Source organism: Balearica regulorum, chromosome 7 (genome assembly GCF_011004875.1).
Source record: "Balearica regulorum gibbericeps isolate bBalReg1 chromosome 7, bBalReg1.pri, whole genome shotgun sequence".
NCBI lineage: Eukaryota > Metazoa > Chordata > Aves > Gruiformes > Gruidae > Balearica > Balearica regulorum.
Window position 1 is genome coordinate 1,289,778 of NC_046190.1, and position 15,219 is coordinate 1,304,996.

Genomic DNA, 15,219 nt, shown 5'->3' on the forward strand with positions numbered 1-15,219 from the left:
CCTACACAAGAGGATGAAAATAATGTCCTAGAAAAGAAACGCAGCCTTTTAAAAGTCATTGGGATCTGAGGAGGCCAGAGAAGAGACATTGCCTGGGTGGGGCTGTTTCTCAGTTCAGTTTTCTTTGGGTATCTGTTGCAATGTACCTCTAGGTTTAATTGTTGACAGTAATTAACTATGTAGGCAGCTGTCTTTAATTATCCCTTTTAATGAGTCAGCCTATACTGCAAATGGCTGCTAGACATAATGCCGTGCATCTGTGTGTTCTCTGGTTATCATCTACTCTACGGCAGGATCCTGCAGCAGCAGGGTGGTGCGAGCCTCCTTCCTTGCTCTCTCTCGCTGTGGGCAGCAGCGCCATTACCCTTCCCAAAATTCTTCCCTAAAGCCTGAGAAATTCTCCCAGAACTGCCTGGGAAGTCTAAAATGCTGTGGGCCACGTTTCTGGTTCCATACAGGTAAGTTGAGGAACAGAGAGGAAATGATAATGTAAGTAGAGTTTTGCCAGGGGAAGGTTCAGGCTTGACAGCCGATCATGTGAATCGCTACGTCCTCCATGCTGGGCATTGGTGTTCCTTCTCCTAAAAGCTTTGTCACGCTCTTTTAACACTTTCATGTTTGCTTTCTTTGAAACTTTTTTAACAATGTAATTACTCTTCAAACACAGCTGATCTTTCGCTTTGCAAATTTTTGCAGTCTTGTTCCATGGGATTCTACTCAGCTTTTGTTGTAAAGCCCTGAATGATAAAGATATTTTTTCTTTGAATTTATTTTGGCTGTATGCATGGCTGTGTATCCACATGTACGCTCTCTTAGGTAAATCATTCAAAGAAATAGTTATGTGGGGAGATACATTCTCATCCTTTTACAGAACCGTTAGTGAGAAATAATCGGCTGGTATGTGTCAGCATGGTATGTCACTGTCCTCAAAATGGTAATATTCTGAAAAAATATGTATGTGTACATTTAATAGGTACAACTAAGCATAGGAAAAATAAGAAAGCACAGAGTAAAATACATCAACCTTTCTGCTTTGTGAAGATGCTAAACTGTAGTCACTCTGTCAAATTAAAAAAATGGTATTTTCATAACACTGTAATAGGAAATTACTTTAGTATGATAAATGATTGTCCATCTCCTCTAGGATGGTGGGAAGTAATATTGTGTTGTAGAACACAAAAAACACAATCACATTACTGGGGGTTGTTGTAACATTTGTTCAAATAAAAACAATGTAGGGTCACAATCTATCATTCAGCTCACAGCACACTGACATGTCCTATTACCCTTCTTTTCTGTCACCTTTAGGCAGACCAAATAATACTCTTAAGTAACTGGTATTCATTCAAGTAACGAGTATTTGGTCTCCTTTAGATCTGAATTTGAGCAGAAGTCACATTTCTGATGGCTGAAATCAATTCATTGTCTTCAGTTCAAAACTTGAAAATTAATTCCAAGTCCTGGGAAGTGCTTGGAGACAGCCGTACACTGATCTGCTGGCGAGGAGAAACCTCCGAATTCATCAAAGCTGCACTCGTCTTCCTGGAGTTGCAGTTTTGACAGCCAGGCTCTGCCATTTGTTCCATCGTTATTTAGTTACACTGACATTTCCAGCAGTTTGACAGGATGGGAAGGTCATCAGCCTTTGAATCTGCTAATTGGGAAATAACATTTGCTGCCCGTGTTGATAGCACGCGCTGCCACAGCACATCTGGTGGGTATGAGCTGGTGCACACCCAGACCGATACCGGTTTGTGCCATGGGTGTAGATGTCTCCCAGGTCCTGTCTCCAGCCGTCCGTCAAAGGTTTTTGTGTCTCATCTCGAGACACTCACATCAGTATCCTGTGACTGTACTACTGTTGTTGCAATATGGCATTCTGAGCATCGTACCTGGCATAAAATAATATCCTTCTGTTGGAAACCTGATGTAGATGTTGCAGACTTGTGTGATTCTCAATATAAGAATTAACAGCTAGGTAAGTAATTAAGAAATGAGAATTGAGATATAACTCAAATCGATAGAAATCTCCTTCCTCAGGTGGTTCGGGGAAATATTTCTTTATTCTTTACTGTTTTTTTCTCTGTCTCCCCATTCTAGCAGAGGGGTGCCACTTCTGCCTCGTCTCCAGGTCAAAGAATACCACGTGGAAGTGGGCTCTTTGAGTGGTGCCCACTCTTTCTCCACGATGATTTCAACACCAGGTCTGCCACCCTTCTCTGCCCTTGTTGAGACAACAATAATGAGCCTCAACGTAACAGTATTTTATAAGATGAGATAGCACTTCAATACTTTAATTACTTTTAAACACACTAGAAGCTGTCTGATAAAAAGATGAATTACCAATGACAGAACATAAACTGCAGCTGAGTAAGGTGCTTGGGCTCAAATGTTGTAGTGAATTTGTGAATAGCCTGCGAGTCTGCAGATCTGTGTGTGGCGTGGGCTTACGCTTTGAGAATCAGCGCCGTAACCAGACTTGTTCAAGAGCCCGTTTCGCTCTAAGGTAGGAACGAGAAGAGCTTGCACAAAGTTGGTGTGAAGCTGCGATGAGATGGTAGGGAACTGCTTTGGTTGGAGGAGACTGTGAGCATCTTCCTGCTCCCGAGGCTGATGACGAGCCCCGCTGCCACGGCGTCTCCTCTCCTCCATCCCTAACACCTCCTGCAGCTCTGCCAGTCCTGGCACCCTGCAAGTCCAGAGCAGACCATACAATATACCCCAAACAGGAGTGCTGGCTTCCCAGGTAACTGGTAAAAACGTGCGTTGTCTTTAAAGAAAACGGCATGCTGTAACAAAACAGCCCCAAACCCAAAGATCTTCACTGTGCTTTGTAAAGGAGAGGCCATAAGGGAAACAAGATGTGCTTTATGTTTAAACACAGTTTTGCACCTTGATCACTGTGGCTAGAAATTAAGCTTTGACAATATCTATAAAAATTCTGACAAAACCCCCCGTGATTGTGAACATAATAATGGTGTTTTATATTTTGCTCTGTAGGAGCATTTCTCCTGGAAAATATGCTGGCCCTCTCTGTGATAGCTGGAGCGCGGTGAAAATACATAGTCTCTTTGATTCACCAATTTTTTGATGTGGAATAAAAAAACCCCAAACCCACATTATTGTTATACATAAGACATCTTTTTTAATGTGTGAATATTGCTTTTGGACTAATGTAAGGCTTTATGTTGTTTGGTACCAAAAGCTGACAATGAAATTTCATTTCAAAATACTCGTAAACAGTCATACACTTATAATGGGTGGATAGCTTTAACGAAGACGCTGGCACCCTGTGCGTTGGGTGACACCAAAGCTTCCACGCCAAGAACTGGAACAGATCCCAGCACAGCTTTGGCTTTTCCCTGTGCCCCTTCCTGCCCCAAACATCCATCAGCCCAGCTCTGAGTCAGTGTAGCACAGAGACAGAGTGACTGAGATTCGTGATGCTGGGGGAAAGGGGAAATTCTTGGAAAACTGTAGGATACATGGGGCAGGCTAACCTGCTCCGTTTGAACGGATTGTAGGGAACTGGCATCGCTCCTTTACCTATGGCCACAGACAAGTCTGAGCATGCCTTGCTTTGAGAAAAGCCTTCTTGGAGACAGAGGTGTGGGATCTAATTAGTACACCACGTGTTGTTTTCTCTAATAGAAAATAGACTTTGGAAATGAATTCCTGAGGATTTTTTTTTTTTTGGGGGGGGGGGGGGTACTTTTGCACATTCACAATTTTCAGTTCAAGCATTGACAAACACAACCCGTTAATGATACCGACATTTGAGAGTTGCGCTCAGTTCAATTTTTAGTTGTGTTTTATAGATAAAAGAAATTTCTACATCAATATAGTCTAATAGCATTGATTTCAGCATGGAGTTATCAGTTATTATTCAGAATTCTCTGTTATCTCACTGCAGTTCCGCAGCCTTAGCAGATAATTCAATGTTTCATGTGATAACCTTTAACTAACATCAATGTCAGAAGCGAATTCCTGTGTGAAATCCCTGTTCTTTCATGGAGCGCTTCTTGCGTAAATAAGGCATTTGTTGCTTTGACATGGATCGTGATACATTGAGACTACTTCCGCTTATAATATTGTTTGCAGACACAGCTGATGCATAAATAAGGCAACAACTCAGGTAGGCAGGGAAGTGTTTCCTGCGGCTGCGGACTGTAGTTATCCTTTTACAAAGAAAAGGACAAAGCAAAGAAACTATACCATTTCATGTAAAGTTACGGCTGAGGGAATAACAAAGCGCTGAACGTACAAAGTTTAGTCTACGTGACTATAAATGTGCTTGCGTTCTGCTTTTACTGAGCAGCAAGGAGATGCTTTATTAGGAGCCGGCTGGCAATGACTCTGCCGCTCACAGCAGCGTGGTGGCTGGCAGCCCCAGCGCAGGATTTCCTTGGTACCATCGCTGCCCCATCACTTCTTTCTCAGACTTTTTTTGGAGGCTTCACATATATCACCTTTCTGCAGCCGATCTCCCTCTGTGCTGCTGGAGATAACGTTTCTGTCCTTGGAGGAGTTCTTGAGCCTTTCTTCTTCTGACGTTTCCCATCTTCTTCTTAAATCCCCATCTCTATTCTTAAACGTCTGTCTGTGGAATTGTTTGCTGTCTGTCAAGAAGGTGGAAAGGCAGCCTGGATCCTCAAGTACCTCTTGAAAGTGGGATTACTGCCCACTGACCTTGTAAATTCCTTCCGTCATGGGAGGAATCGATAGCAAGTGATATAAAATAATAACATGATTTCATTTAGTCTTAGTAAACAGCATGGGTTTCTCTAATAAGCATAGTCCATCTGTTTCCAACAGCTTCGACGCACCTTTTTGAGTAAGTAAAGCCACCCCGCATTTATTTCTTCCAGGTGGGCCCATATGACTCCTGCTGTTAGTGTTGTTCAGAGCGGGCACAGGTATTCTCTGCTGCCCCAGAAGAAAACCTTTCAGCATATTAATTCGTATGGTATAGGCTCAAAGAATATAGTCATGAAAATATTGGTACCAAAGTACTGAATGGCAGGCACGCCGCCACGTGTATTTTCTGCGGAGCGTTGGACTGTGTTATTCTGCCAGCGGCGCCGCCTTGTACCTCTGACTGCCATGAGATCGTTAGTGGATGTGACTTGGAATTGTACCCTTGGGAATTTCATAGGAATCTGTGAGCACCCCACCCTCCGCCTCCCTCAGCTTTTTTTTTTTGTTTGTTTTAATTCAGAAATATGGGGCTGTTTTGAAAATCCTGGCCTCTGTGAATAGTTTTTGTACTTTCAGCTGACCTTAGAAAAGAATGTTGTAATTATCCACATACTTCACTTAAATCAATAATGAATTACAATTCCGCAGGGCAGTTTGGTGAGACTGTTCACGTAAATAACACTATCAAGACTTCCCTTGTTAGTTGGTAAGTACAGCTGTACAAAGAATAGTTCTGAATAAAAAGCATCTTTGACTGAAATTCTGAACCACGAATTCCATGCACCTTGTACACAGAAACTAGGAAACGTGTCTGAACCTGAAATTATGCATACACATTGTATATAAAATAACGTTATACCATGTAAATTATTATTACTATTATACAATCATGTATTATATAATTGTGTAGCTTGCATGCATGCTTAATAATAAATTCTGCAAAGAGAAAGATCTCTTAATTACTGAGAGCAGGCATCGTGCCAAACAGGTCAGTCTGGCCTGGGCAAAGCATCCTGAAATTTTAAGAATGCTTCACCTAAACATAAAAAAATGTCTCTGGCCAGTAGTGTTGATGAGAATTTTCATATACAATTTAGACACAATTTTTAAAAGCAGATTTTTATGACCACTTGTTGGAAACTGGTTTAAGTGTTTCGGCGCTCTCCCAGGGGCAGCTGTGGTTCCGTTCATCACGAGGGGCCTGGAAGGCTCCCTTCCTTCCTAGCCAGCCCAGGGCTGCGTTTCATCACTGCCAGGACTCAGCTTCAGCACATGCAAAGTTTTCATTTGCAGCTATTTCTGGAAAACCTATTCCTTTAAAGCAACGGAGCTAAAAGAGTGACAAGTTGTTTAAATTTCAACAGGAGAAACAAACAAAAATTTAATTACAACATTGTTAGCTCCATTGCTCGATAAGGTTAGTCCATCGATGGAGCATTCAAACGTGTTCTCTTTCTCACCGCTGTGGCATAAAGAAGATGGAGAGCAAGCAGCAAAGCACCATCTTCAGGCACAGCCCCGACAAACCGTTAGTGAATCCCTCCTCATACCTCCAGGCCAGCCAGTCTGCATGCTCATTAGCAAATTACAGGTGAGCCTTGTCGTGCCGCCATAAATCCACAGGACTATATTCTATTTGCTCCACCTACCTTCACAGTATCGGTGAAACCGTGAACTTCAGTTTCTGAATGCTGATCGCACATTTTCACGTCAATGCAACTTGTTCCCTAAGACGCCGCGTCGAAGCGGCAAACCAGCGCTCCTCCCGCATGCGTTCCAGCACGTCGTGCTCCCGGCAGCCGCGGCCCCAGGTTTATTACCCCGCTACGTAATAACAAAGCCTCTGCTCCCACTCCGGAGGTGGGGATATCTTCCTGCCTCGGCATTAAGGAGGAAAACTTCTAGTCCACTAAACCTAATAATGCCTTCAAGGCACCAATTCTTCTTTTAGTATTTTATAATCGAAGTATTAAAACTAGAGTTTTGTATCCAGGCAATACACTGCTCATAGCTGATGAAGGTAAACCAAGAATCATTGATACGATTTAGTTTATGAGAAGAGCATAGGGAGAGAATAATAAGCAAAACATTTATTTCCCACCTGTATAAATATGCAATTGTTGCTTCTAATGTATCTTAATTTAAAAACATCAGTGTTATGCAAGAAGAGGGAGAGGCACCTGAGGGTTTTATCTTAAAGGTGCTTCAGCTCCCAGTTCATCTCAGCCGCCTTTTTCCTCTTCCAGCCATTGACCTCTACGGGCAGAAATCTCCAGGTGCTGATGGGACCATAAGATGTTCGTGACTAAGAGCTGTACGGTGGCACTAAGGTGTCATTAAGGCTGGACATATTCCCCAACAGCATTTGGGTGTAGGGGGGTGGCTGTTTTCAAAAGTAAAATATTATCTGTATTAAGCAGCGATGGAAAAGTAGGTGCTTGAAAACACTAATGAAGTGATAATCCATAACCTTCACGTTTGTTTTCATCTTTATTTTCCTTACGCATTTTGAAAGAAATATTTTATGCTGGAAACAAATTTTGAAATTTTCTTTTTTTTTTTTTTTTTTTTGCATTGGGAGGTTTGGCAAAATTGATCTTTTCCTGTAAAGTTTCAGGTCTGACATATAGCATGAATAATTTGTCTCAAAATTCCCAGCTAATTTGTAGATAATGATTTTTAATGTTTAGGTTTTAGAAGGAGAAAAGTCAGAACTGAAGTGTTGTCTAGATTTTTAACCTCGGAGGAAATACATGGAAAAAGAAGTGTATTAATTATTTGTAGGCTAGAAGTTCTGGGATCCCTGGACAAGAAGAATTTTTCTGTTCTTCTCTTTAAAATTGTTTAGAGTGAGCTGTGGTTTCAAAATTTGTATATAGTAGAGGCAGAGAGAGTGGTATTGGTTTGCATATCTATAAATCAGAATATCATTGGGAATGATGGCTTTCTTGAAAAGATAACGTGCTCCGCCTGCATGCAGAGTGTAAACAATAAAAAAGGGGATTGATCCCTAGGGGTTTTGCAGAAGGTCACTCTTGCTGGCTCGAATGGCCCGCTGGCAAGGATGGAGCTATTTAAACATTTATTGTACTTGAGCGCAAGGAGCTTGCAGGAGTTGGTGCCGCACGCCACTGGCATGGACAATGCTGGGGAGAACCCGGCGCCGGTTTGCTTTCTGTTAAAACACCAAGTAGACTGTTTAGCAGCAATCATTGCTGGAATTGCAAATGAAGATTTAACCGTAACCAGGAGCTGCCGTGAGGAATATCCTTTGTTTATTGCCTTTCAAAGGATCTATATTGCAACGGGCAAAGGAGTGACCTTGATGTGCAGCAAGCAGCTGGGGCTTGGCGTGGCAGGAATCCCAAACCAGCGCCGGGCTGCGAAGTAGCAGCGAAGCCTGGGAGAAATGAAACTTTTTTGTAATTCCCAGGGAACTCCGCTCTCAAGAAATTACTTTGGAGATGCGGGGGCACGTCCACCAGTGAAGGGGATGGTGGCTGCACGTTAGCTAACGCGGCAAAGAAAAGGCAGCGGCTGCTGGGGCAGAGCTGGGGGACCTGCCCCATCCCCTGCTCCATCCTCTCTCCCAGCAGCCGTACCTGGGGGCTGGCAGGGATCTGGGGGGGCGAAGCTCCCACGGGACAGAGAACGTGGCCAGCAGTACTTCGGCATTTTTGGCAACTTCTATAGGTACGGTATTTTGCAAACATCATCTGCTGGAAAGGCACCTGCAAATAGCTTGGAGACAAGGCTGCTGTTGAAGCGCTGATTATGAAGTCTTAATTATACAGGGCTTGATTTGAAACATAGGTGAGAATGAGGTCGTGCGAGTTCTGCTACTGTCTCTTAAACTACCACTTTAAAGTGATGTATAACCAGGACTATGCATAGAAAAATTTTAAAACGATACCTTCCATACAGTAAATGTTGTTGGGTTTTAATGATACAAACTTAAGAGTGTTCCAGATTGTTATAGCTAAATGGATCAGGCCAAATTTTCTCTAAAGTAAATAACAGAGGGGAAGAAAATATAGCTAAAATAGTTGTCTTAACGTTTTGAAAATATAATTTTGCTTTCCAATTCAATGCTGTCATCTCCATTAGTAATATTACACTGGGAACAAAAATGCTTAGTTGTTTAAAGGTAATTCTATTCAAAACCCATAACTCTTTCCCCTCCCCCACAAAAAAAAAGCCTAAGCATAATATCCAGTAGACGGTATTCTTTTTTTAATTTTTTTTTTCCCAGTCAAATTTGGCATGTAACAAACTACCTTGTGGCCAACTAGACGGGAAATTAGGAGACACTCGTGGCTGAGTGACTGCGTGGGCACTCAGGCAACCTCTCCCTGAACGTGCCGGAGATCCCGCGTGCTTCCCTGGCTCTCGGGCGGTTTTGTTTGTAAATTAGTGATGCGATGTTTATCTTTCCTGGGGAAAGCTCTGCGGATGAAAGGGCAGAACAAGTGTAAGGCATTATTACTTTGCCTGTTCAAATGTGCACAACAATCCAATTACTTTGAAAAGAAAGTGGCGTTTGAAAGAGCATTTCTGAGCACTGTAATTGTGCACAAGCAACAACAGTGGTGCACGTACCCAGGCTGATTGCAGCCGTGTGGTGCAGGCAACGCTCGCTCTCAGCTTGCCATGCTGTCCCAGGAGGCAGGGATCCCTTGGGCCCCTCCCTGCCAGAAGGACGTTGAGGTGCTGGAGCGTGTCCAGAGAAGGGCAACCAAGTGGTGCAGGGTCTGGAGCACAAGTCTGATGGGAGCGGCTGAGGGACCTGGGGGTGTTGAGCCTGGAGAAGAGGAGGCTGAGGGGAGACCCGATGGCTCTCTACAGCTCCCTGACAGGAGGGTGTAGCCAGGGGGGGTCGGTCTCTTCTCCCAAGGAACAAGCGACAGGACAAGAGGAAACGGCCTCAAGTTGTGTCAGGGGAGGTTTATACTGGAGATGAGGAAACGTGTCTTCCCCCAAAGGGTTGTCAGTCCCTGGAACAGGCTGCCCAGGGCAGTGGTGGAGTCCCCATCCCTGGAGGGATTTAACAGCCGTGTAGATGTGGTGCTTGGGGACATGGCTTAGTGGGGGGCTGGGCACTGCTGGGGTAACGGTTGGACTTGGGGATCTCAAAGGGCTTTTCCAACCAAAACAAGTTTGTGATTCTGTGATTCCACAGGTGTGAGTAGCACCGTGCCCTGCTCCGCTGCACTGCCCCTCCAGCAATGGGACCATTCATGGATGACGATGGCTTTCTCTGCTGAAACGTCAGGCGTCACATCCGTAGCCTCCCTGAGGATTCATTACCATACAATCCTTAATATCAAAACCAATGTGAGGTCCATCACCACGCTCCTGTCCGGCACAAAAGAGCCCTTCAGCATAACACCCCTATCCCAGCATGGTGCTTCATGGAGGAACATCACCTTTGTGTCTGTCCCTTCCAGCTGCGCTGCAGCAGCAAAGAAACACCAGTGGGGCTGGCTCGCTGCCTGGCACGAGGAGGGATGGGAAAGGTGATGAAGATATGAAAGGTGATGAAGATATGGTGTTTGCTTGTGATAAAGCCATGCAAGCTCTTGGCTTTGCTGTGTTAACCAGCAGTCTGGCAGCACTGGTGGGACAGGACACGGGATGTGCCTTTGGCCATGGGCTTCTTCCAGTCAGATTGGGCAGCTACAGCATATGTTTCTGAGCAGCCCAACACCCTGGTTTTTCACATAGGGGATTTGTGACCTGGCCGCTGTAGCTGGAGGGTGGCAGTGAGTCGGTCAGCCCAGCAAGAGGAGGATCTGGGCAAAACTGATGATTTTACAGCCAAAGAGAATTTAAACCAGTGCTAACCCTAACAGAGGAATAGCCTTTGGGACCAGCCTGGCCGCTGCCCACGCGAGGTCCTCGTGAGGGCGCAGACCCAGCAGCCCCTGGGTTTCCTCTCCGAGATGCTCCAGCTCGGTGGTGAGAGGATGGAGCTGGTCCAGACGTTTGGGAGCAGAACGTTGCCTGGGTTCCTGCGTGAAAACAGCTCCAGTCTGACATTAAACTTTATTATAATTTCTACATAAGCCTCAAACAGTTTTCATCTGTTTGACACAAGCTAGCAGTGCTGATGATTATTCATTTGTGCTGGCTGTTAGTGATAGTAATAAAATGTTGACAATGCCTTAGGGTAATGCTTTCAAAAATGCTTTTTAATAAACTGTGAAAACTGTTGTTTCAGCAATTGGAAAATAATTAAGAAGCAATTATAAGAGCAAAGAGAAATCCTGAGCATATAGTCAAGCTATTAAAATATGTTCTCTAAGAAATTATTATGGTCACACTGGAAAGAAAAGCTATATTTAAATAAAGTTATGGTTATACAAAAACTGAAAAGGAAGAAAAAGTACGAAGTACTTCATACTGGAAAGAGTAACTACTCAGTTCATCTATGGAAGCTTTTCCTTCCTTAATTTTCTTATGCAGAAACATAGTTGCATATTTTGGAGCTTTCTTCCACTTTTTAACAAATACTTGCTTGTATGCGACCACAGTGCAAACGCTGATCCACGTCAAAGAACGAACAGGGGTTTTTTATTAACTTCACAGCTAAACCTCAAGCGGTACCACATCAGCCGTGACGCAGAGAGTATATAAACATGACCTCACGTATTTGCACCCTTCCTTGCAGCCCGACCCCAGCCGAAGCCCTGGTCTGCCTCAGCTCTGGCTTCACGTCCCAGGTTTCGCGGCAGATCTGCACGGGAGGAAGCTGTGCAGGTTGCAGAAAGGAGCTTTTGCAACAGTGGAGTTTGGGGAGACTCTCGGTGTGCGACAGTGGCACCCTCAGAAGTGAGCAAATCCTTCGTGCACGTTATCTCCAAAAAGAAACATTGACTCGCTTCAAGCCCTGAGCATCCTTCCCGCTTCCTTTCGCCAACGTGCAGATAAATATACATTTAAAGCCCTCGATGTCACGTTCTGCACTTCTTTTCTATTTTTTATGCTGTGTTAACCAAGTCAGATGGGCATAAAACTGCTCTGGAAGTCACGCGCAATCAAGCCTGCAAAATGGTTCTGGGAAGTTAAATCATGAAAATATAGTCATGGGAAAACTTCTTCTTCCAGGTAAGGCAAAATTAGACCCGTTGCTCCTAGAACTGAACGGTGTATTGCAAAATCAATAAAATACTGCTGCAATAAAAGTCATGCCCATTTCATGTGCCAATATGGAAGGATGTTTCTGGTTATAAATTCTCTATGCAAAGTGCCCATTATCTCAGTTGAAAAGTAAAAATCGATCATACAAACCACTCATAAACCACAGCCATTGTGACTGCTTCTCAGAACAGCCTTAATTGTCATACAGGGTCCGTCTTACGGGCTGCGTCATAATAAATAAAAAATATGATGAATAGAGACTAAAGAGCAGAAATGGATGCAAATATCCCCAAAACAGCAACCCATTTTCAAAGGGTTGACATCTTTTAGAAAGTGAGATTTTTTTTTTTGTGATGAATGTTTGCAAACAAGCAAAGTTCATGCCAATCACGATCGGTGATCAATATTAGTGCTGCATCATATTCCTCATTTGAGGCATCGCGGAGGGACACGGTGTGAGCAGCAGCTCAGCCGTGGGTGGGAGCCAGGTGCCCTGGCGTCTCCCAGGATTTGGTCCTTGGATGCTGGCTGCGCTAGAGGGATGCCTGGCACCTCTTTTCGGAAAAGCACCCTCTCTATGGACTGCGGTAGGCAATTTTGTTGTAACGGGTTAGGCCAAGAGGCAGTAAAGCAGCTTTAGATCTCAAGCTAATAAAAAGATATATAAGTCTTCTGAAGAGTGAAAAATGAAGAGCAAGCAAGTGAAATTGCTGTTTAATCATTGAAATCTGTTGAGTGGTATTTTGGTTGGGTTTTTTTAGAGGTAATTTGTTTAAACCTGCATGGGGTTGGATTAGGGAGAAACTTAATCGAATTAGACACTGTCATTACGTTTCTAAGTAGTATAACTGTTTGAAAAACTGATCTATTGGCCATTTAGAAAACAAAATAGACATCTTTCTTTTTTTTTCTTCTTTTTTTTTTTTCTTTCTATTGAAATATAAAGGTGTTTGAATTCAATGGCATAGCTGTATGAGGGCATCATCTTCCCTCTCCAAGGTAGCTATGCCAGTAATAGCTCTAGTAGAGATGCTCATGCAATGGAATAAAATTGTTCTGCTATTAAAACTCATATGAGATTGGGGAAATTGCAGCCAATTTTCCACCGCAAGTGCTGTGCTAGAGTTAAGACTGCTTTTACCCTGCTAGGGATCTGCCGCTTGCATTATGCCCAGTCTACCTGGACTGCAAACATTTTGGTATGGATTCGCCCTTGGAAAGGTGATGCTCTGCACCTCCCGCCACGAGCGCAGGGTGCTGGGGGGCAGCGTGGGCAGGGACGGCGAGAGGGGCCCCCGGAGCGGGGGGTTTCGCCCAGCCTGGCTGCACACGCCGTTCCCAGCCTTCATTCCAGCAGTCCTGCCTGGCCCATGCCCGACCCCTCGCCACGGGGATGGGCGCGTTGCCACAGCGTAGGATATTACACTTGTATAACCCTTGTAGCCATCGGCTGCTTCAAATGGCTGAGATAATTTCACTTAAGCTTGCTCGATGTCTCCACTTAAAACACACCATTTGTTCTGTTGTAGCATTTATCCATTTATTATTTTTTCCATACTAGATACGGCTCTCAAGCTGCTTTTTTTTTGTTTTTACTTTTAGCAAATTTTTTTTACTTGTTTCTGAAATGAAAGGAGAAAAAAACCCAGAAGCTCTACAGCTGTTTCTCAGAGGGTTGCTCTAGTCCAGGTGAGCACTGGCAATGTCGGGGGCACGTCATCTCTATCTCTAGTACGCTTTGGTTATCTCAGTTAGAGGAAATTATACCCAACTGTTTCCTACTTGTTAGAGCCCATGGAAGGTGCCTGTGCTCAGCCCCCAGGTAATGCCTGGAGGGTCGGTGGGTGCCGGCCGTGCCTGGGGCACAAGGCACCGATATTAAACGCCACTGAGATGATGGTTAAATTACAATCCCAAAGGTAAAGGCAGAGGAAGTGGGTCAGGGGAAGCAGAGCATCTCCTGAGATCAGCTTGGATGGCACCTGAGTCACCGTGAAAGTATTCGTAACGCAGTCAGAGAACGAGAGCAAAACCGGATTAAATCCAGGGCTAAATTGCACAAGCTGCGGGGGGGGGGGGGGGGGGATTGATACCTGAACAGGGAATTGTGGCAAAGTAAATCTTGTCAGCTCGAATGTTATTCTAGCACCTAACAGGTCCCACCCTGCCCCAGTTAGGACACCAGCCACCAGCTCTGGTAGCCAGAGGGTGCCCGCAGTATTTCCCACTTACACCCGGGTTCCTGCTGATGTCGTGTGTGTCCCCCCCCGACACTTCTGCTGCCTCCAGAACATGCTGGGGTTTAAGGACTGCATCTTGTTACAGAAACAGGTAGCTGGAGGTCCATTAAAGTCTTACATTTTTTTTTAATGCAGTACAGATAAAAGCTTTATTTTCTTTTTTCACTCTTTGCCATATCTTCTATTAAATTATATGCAGGCAATGAGTTTATTTGTTAAACGTACTTTGTGCTGACTCAGCATTCCAGTTATCTGTTAGGCATTAAATTTCAAATCAGTGCAGAGTCCTTTTTGTTTCCCCTGGTGAATAAATTACAAATGCTAATTTCTGTTCAGTAGAAGAGAAGATTAAGGCAGCATAACAGACAGGCATGCCAAAATATTTATTAAGTTGCAAAAGCAAAACAAAAAGACCGTATATTCCCAATGAACACAGAGCAGGGCTCTACTGCTGAATTTAAGATCAACTCCTTCATTCACCCACAATCCAATTTAGTGCAAATATATTATATCCAACATCTGTATTCTGCAAACCACTGCTGAATAAGCTCTGAAAATTTTATTTTCTGTAGATTCTGTGTTTACTTGCACATATGTTTCCTACTAAATCACAGTAATGACCCTAATTCCACATGAAGGCCCTAAACCAAATGGTGTCCCTGAACTGATACCCCACCTACTCCACAGCTGCTCTACAAGGTTATCATTCATTTCCTTCCCTAATTTCATCCAGGCTCTTGTGAAATGAGTAGGGAAAACAGCCAACTTAAAGCCATTATAAAAATATTTGAACTGTATCACCTGCATTAATATCTATTTTGGTACTGAGGTTAGAGAACCGCATATTTCCGTTGCAGTGCCCAGAATCCTGTGAGATGTCCTGTTTTTTCCCGGTGAATGCAGGACCCGAGTTGAGGTACGTGGGTATGGCAGGAATGGGTTAATCATACGTCAACAGTTGGTTGCAAATTTGTTGTAAGCTCTCAGGAAGGTAAAGAGTCAAAAATTTCAAAATGTTTTTAAGATACCAATGTTATTAAAAAAAAAGAGTAAGCTTGTAAGTGACAGTGAATATATACATACAAGTAATTTTTTAAAATGCATCTCAGAGAATCAAAATGGCAATTAAAGAGGTATTTCT